The sequence below is a fragment of the Epinephelus fuscoguttatus genome, linkage group LG20 (assembly GCF_011397635.1).
Source record: "Epinephelus fuscoguttatus linkage group LG20, E.fuscoguttatus.final_Chr_v1".
NCBI classification, from domain to species: domain Eukaryota; kingdom Metazoa; phylum Chordata; class Actinopteri; order Perciformes; family Serranidae; genus Epinephelus; species Epinephelus fuscoguttatus.
In genome coordinates this window covers 32,010,555-32,017,446 of record NC_064771.1, presented here as the reverse complement: position 1 = coordinate 32,017,446, position 6,892 = coordinate 32,010,555, and positions in this window count along the sequence as shown.

Below are 6,892 nucleotides of genomic sequence, written 5' to 3'. Positions count from 1 at the left end.
AGACTTTTCCTCTACTCATATGAAGCCAGGGACAACAGCAACATTTAACAAAGGTAATGTTACAAAATTCAGCTCCATTACAGCTCACAAGGTTCACTGACAAAACAACTGTCTTATACTAAACACGTTTTCCAAACAAATACAACATGCTAACGTTATTAGCACAAGCCTATGGCATTTTACATTGTATAAACTAGCCTAGCGACTTCTTCTACTCAAATGAAGTTTTGTGGAGGCTTTATTGTCTCCACAATTTTTTTTTATCTGTGAAGTAAGTAAAAGCTTTGTTTGAGGGAAATGGTTTCAGCTTACAAAAACAGACAGGAGCTCTGTGTCACTGTAATGTGTAATTACATTTCTGGGGAGGTGCACGTCAGGCTAGCCTGTTGTCTGCAGCTCCTCATCAACATCTCACTTAGGCTGCTTCTGCTTTAGCTCTTCCTCCATGAGATATTATTAGACTTAGGCACGGCATGGCGTGGCAAAACACGTCTTAACTGACAATGGAAACACAAATCCACACGGCATGGCTTGACTAAGTGCGCCAAAAGTGAGAGTGGAAAAGGCCCGTTAATGGACGGGTGCACAATTGCCCAGAATTTTTAGATTGCAGCCATCTCCCAAAAATATAAAACTATTATCAAAAACTGTTGCTTCCATTAGTTGAGTAGACAAAAACATGAGAAAACAGAGTCCAGGTTGAAAAATATCAAACTTTAGATGACCCTATAGAGGAAAACCCTGAATAAATGAGGGCATGAAGGCTCACTAAACAGTGAGCCTCACTGAACAGGCTCATCTCACCTATGGGAGATTTGGGATTTTACTGCAGGGCTCAAAGGGAGTCTGCATACTGTGAGGCTCCAGCTGTTTGGATTAGGATCCCAACAGTGTGCAGACCTCCTTTGTGCCTTGCAGTGAAGGGTTTTTGTCATGCACATGATTATTCTTACCTGGATGTGCACACTTTTGAAATTTAGGAAGTGCTCTCCACCACCATCATCAAAATATTTGGTGAGGGGGTGCTCTTTCCTAGGGACTGCACTTTTTAATTTACAAATCTGACAATTCATCTTTGCATGCACTGCTGATTTTTCAGATTATTAAACTACTTTGTCTCATATCATAAATATGCACATGGGACAAGCCTTATCTGAACATTGCTACAACCCATTATGGACAGAAGTGTACATGATCCCATAAACGCTCAATTATCTGCTCAGTTGTTTCACTTTTTCTGTCGTGAAAGGACCTCTCATGCACTCAAAGGCCCTCGCTGTGGTCCCTCTGTCCCGCATGTGTGTGTGTGTAACCTTGACAGAGAAATCTAAGCTTCATTGAGTGCCTGCGAGCGCTGTGCTATCTTTAGCTTTTGTTGAAGCTTTTACCACTGGCCTCCTCCTACTCTTCCCACTCTTCCTCCTCCTCCATTCCCTTCAGCCCACTCACTGTTGGCTGCACATGCAAACATGCACACTTATGCATGCTTGCACACAACCGAACCCTGCAGACACACACACACAAACACACACACACATACACACACACATGACTGTAACATACATATGCACACTGCATAACTGTTACCGGGCAGATTAGAGGAAGCAACCTACTTCTGGGATAAAAACATGAGCCCGATGTTTGTTTCTCGCTGCAGAGTGAAAGACTGACTCGTGCTCCCTGAGCGGCCCTGATTCCTGCCTGAAGGCAAGTTATAAGCCACGAGCCTCACAGGATACACACTTGTATTCCTGTTGGCCAGAAATGTATTAAATTCACTCGGTTGTACACTCACAGACTGTAAAATATTAATAAATGAATTTGCCCCCAACCAAACTGTGCTTACACCAATTATAATTCATCAGAGTGTAATGGCCCCGTGCCTCGTCTTCTTCTACTACATTTATTTTGCATATTATAGACACGGGCTGTTGTGAAACTGTTGATGTATTATTGCAGTGTTGTTTGACTCTTTTCCAAGACAGCACTTTTGATTTTACAACAACTGTGATAAAAACAAAATGAGCTCTGTGCAGATGGATTAAATAAAACAGTTCAATCTTATTTTACCAATCAAACAAGTTAATCATGTGAAATGCTGAGGCTAACGTGACAACACAGCATCAGCTTCAGGTTAATCCAATCAGAGAGCTTTGTACTGAAGGGCCAGTTCCCATCAGGCTTGTAAACATGCACAGCCTGTCTCGTTGTACATTTACATTGATATATAGAAATAAAAATGTACATGAACGCAGATATAGAACTGCAGACCGGATAACAAATCAAGCATAGTGTTAGTTCAGGCAGGATACAATGTCAAGTTCAGCTCACATCCCAGCTACATCAGCTGATCTCAAACAGCCCAATTAACTGATGAAGCAAATCTCATTCAGGGCGCCCTGTTTAAACTGCTCTGGCCTGCCTATTGTTGTTGCTTCCTCTTTGCAGCCTGAGAGGTGTGCTCTCTCTGCCTTAAGGCTTCTCACGTAGGTGCGTAGAAGGGCAGAGAGCCGGCAACCCTCCAGTTCCCAAATGAAGTCCTTACAGACTGAGCTACTGTCCCTGAAGTGAAGCTTCAGCAAGAGATAAAGTTATGACATGACGTTAGTTACGAGACTTGTGTCGTCTGTCTAATGACATATTTTAACAGTCTTACACTTTAGCAGTTCAATATCTAAGTAAAAGCAACAAACTGCAACTTCCTTGACTTACTTGACAAACATCATCTAAGTCATGGCACAATTCAAACAGGAACAAATTATTCACCTCTCGACATTAACCAAGGTCAAGGTCAAGGTCAAATTTATTTATATAGCACATTTAAAACAACCGAGGTTTGCCAAAGTGCTGTACAATCTAGAATGCACTAAAGTATTAAAATACAACTATAGAAATAGAAAAATACAGTATTAGAGCACACAGTACACAGAAATATTAAGAGTAACAATAGAAAACAAAATAAAGTGCACAATAGGCACAAAATTCAATAAAAACAGTCCATACATCGGCAATGTTCGGCTCAACATGCGTCAAATGCTAACGAGAAAAGATGGGTCTTCAGCAACGACTTAAATATCTCAAGAGTCTGGGCAAATCTAATATACAATGGTAAGCTGTTCCACAATTTTGGGGCAGCCACCGCGAAGGCTCGGTCGCCTTTAGTTTTGAGCCTAGATATCGGGACATCCAGAAGCAGCTCATTTGATGACCTCAGTGCTCTAGCTGGTGTGAGAACATGGATGAGTTCAACTAAGTACTGGGGGGCCAGACCATTCAAAATCTTAAAATCAATCCTGCAGCGGACAGGAAGCCAATGCAAAGAGGCCAGAACCGGTGTGATGTGGTCACGTTCAATGGGGGACACCAAAAGGGGAGGGACTTTGCCTTGCTATTAGTCTGGAGATGGTTAGCGTAGCTTAGCATAAAGACTGGAAACACAGGAAACAGCTGTCCTGGCTCTGTCCACTTGCTACTTCGTTTTTTTGTACAGATTAAACAAACAAGGTATGAAGTAGTAATTAGTGAGATTTTACCTCGGACAGAACCACGGTAGCAGTTCGCTCATCTTTTAGCTCTTATGCTAAGCTAGGCAAGCCGTCGTCCAGCTGTAACTTCATATGTAGCCCAGTTCAGACCAAAGCTTCGCAACAAGATGAGTTCAAACAGACAACTACTTGCAATGCTTCGTTGTTCAATGTTCTAAAAACCTGCTGGTTCACACCAATGCAACTAGATGAGATGGTGTATCATCTCTATGCAACAACTCTCTGTACTTCTGTTCTGATTTGCAACTTTTCAGGTTTGTGATGAAACAAAACGAGCATCAGATGGACTGTATTCATAATAAATACGCCACAATAATAAAAGTAAACAGCGCCAATTAATCAGTCAGTGAGAATGTGTGTGTGTGTAAGGGGGCATAAGCACATACAGCGAGCAGCACCTTGAGGACGGAAACAGAGGGTTTGGCGGGGACGGAGCACCTGCTCCAGCAAGCGAACACACTGTCTGCGGTCACTTTGACTTGACCAGCGGACTTCACTACAAGCTGACTGGCTGTAGAAACAGGTGATGTGCTTTAAATAATAATTTTAAACACATTCAAACATTTTCCGTAACCATGAATGCTGTTAGGGGTTGTGGGGGGGCTGGAGCCTAGACGTGGGGTACACCCTGAACAGGTCACCAGACTATCACAGGGCTGACACAGAGACAGACAACCATTCACACTCACAATTTAGAGTCACCAGTTAACCTGCATGTCTTTGGACTGTGGGAGGAAGCTGTAGCACCTGAAGGAAACCCACGCTGAGGAATGTGCGGGCTCCACACAGGAACCAGGAACCCTCTTGCTGTGAGGCGACAAATGACCCACTGTGGGTCACTGATGTTTGAATAAAAGGTGGAAATAGAGATAATTTAAATATAATAATAAAAAAAGAACATAAAGAGATAATCACTTGAAAGACAGCATTAAGAGCAACCTTCAGATTTGGAGATATCACTATGGAAGGAAGTCATTTTACCATTCAAACCTGTCATCTCCCGAACAGGTACATCTTCCTCCCGGCGTGTGAAAATTACTTGGGAACTCTTCGTGCATTCTTAATATCCATTCAATCATGTCAGTGTGAGGCTGTCTAATAATAGTCATTTTACACCACAGAATGAGAGTTATTTGTGTCAGCGTGCACCTGTAATTGTGTCCTCCCCCCTCTCCTCCTCTCTCTGTGTCTGCATTGCAGTTTCAGACTGTAGCTGTCAGGAGAGCATATGCACACTGTGTCACTGCCGGCCTCTGCTGCCTGTCATCTCTCCCCCGTGCACACACACACAGACGACCAGGCAACACATCCACGACGAGTAATACAATGCACACTTCCTCTGTCCTCCGGCTTCACCCTCTGAGTTGTTATCCCATGATGCACGCCGAGCTGTGAGCTTTACACTGCAGCTGAGTGTGATGAGAAATTATTGCTGCTTCGAGGAACAGAAAATATGATTTTTATAATGTTTCTCAGTGTTTAAAGGTACTGTGTGTAATTTTTTTCTTATTCCCAATAGGTAAACAAGATGAAACGTAACTTAAAAACCAAGACTTTTCCCGACTTTCTTGTTTGCCATTAGCAGCCTGTGGACTTCTATACAAAGGACTCGCGCTGAATTATTTATGGAAAAGATGTGACGTTACGCACACTCCCGATTGCCTCTCTTCAGGCTACAACGCTAACAGTGGCAGTGGAGTGTGCTAACTTCAAAAAAAGACAAGCACCCTCCACAACACAGGGTCCACACATGCTACCGAGGTGGCCAATGGAGATGAACCTTCACTTAACACCCTGTAACTCGAATTCAGCCAAAGCAAGATCGAGAGCTGGGGGTCTGATCCCAAACTGCCCTCTCAACCGCCCCAAGTCCACCAGCCCACTGTGAACCCTGGGGCAAAGGTTTGCGCTGGCTGAATTTGAGTCGATACATCTCTAAAGTCTGAGCTACCGTCTGCTGTCCTTCAGGGGAAGTAGTGTCCTAGCAGCAGGGAGTGAGGCGGAGGGTCCTCGGGCTGTGTTAGCTAGCTCATTCTTGAGTGTGTCTCAAATCGTATACTTCCGTTAGCACACTTCAATGTAGTACACTATGTGCACTGTGTACTTCATGTGTGGTAAGTATTTCAACAGGGTAGTGTTGTCTCAAATCATGCACTGCCATTTTGCACTTTCCGCAAGTGACTTTTTTTTTTTAACTGCCTCTTCTTCTTTTTCATCGTCTTTTTAAACGGCAAATTGGAAACTGACAGTGACGCATTATCACCAATATTTGACTGCTGCATCAGCCCACACGTAAACCAAACTTATACCACAACACCACAACATCAGTGCTGGCCGCCGTGGCTAGAAGCAAGTTAGCTAGCAAGCAAGCGAATGCTAATGTTAACTAGCAAAACACCCTGGCGCAGACTATTAACTGGAGTTTGCCAGCGTGTTGCTCATATGGCATTTGAAGATAATTAAAAGTACGGCTTTCGATGTCCGTTTTTATGATCAAGATCTATTTGTAGCTTGTCATCATCTCGTTTTTGTCATGGAAAAAAGGTCGTTGACGACAAATTTTCGTCCCAGTCAACGAAATTAACACCGTCTGTTAGCCATGAGAGATGCAGTAGCAGCCAATAAGATATCCATAACCTGAGCTAATGTTAAGCCTAGTTCACATTACACGATTTTCACCGCAATTTTGACGTCGCAGAGGATCTTGAGAGCCACCTTGGGTCAAAGGTGAGTCGGCAGATAGTCTGCCACAACGAGTCCTCGTGTGTGAACAAGCCTACGAGCAAGTCGCCCCCTCGTCTGTGACTAGGGCTGGATATCTGGCATGTTAGGAAACTGGAGAAGTCTGACACGACTGACAAAGAGCATCAGCCAATGAGAGGCGGGATACGTCCCATGCCAGCACGCAGGAGGACGGAAGAAATGTGAGGAGGACAAGCCGCGGGGTTGCCAGGTCCGCTTATTAGCTGTGACTTGGGCTTGTTTTTTTGTAAAGTCACTTACAAATATTTGTAGTCGGGTTGCGTTTTTTTGGGCTTGTTTCTAAAGTGGAGTTGCTTATTTGGGCTTGCTCTCTAAACGTCACCTTTCTCTCTCTCTTTCTATATATATATATATATATATATATATATATATATCCGTCGCTTCTTTTGGGCTTGTGTCCATAGCCCAGTTTGCTTGTTTCTCTCCCAAGATCTGGCAAAACTGACAAGCCGGCAAGCAACGACAACAATGGCGGCGCTCTGAGGATCACGGGGAGTGCGTTGTGTTTGGACCCAGGCCCTGGAGGCAGTTTGGTGACGTCACCGCATTATCTGGGGCTCTGTCGGCGAGGGCTCGGTGGAGAA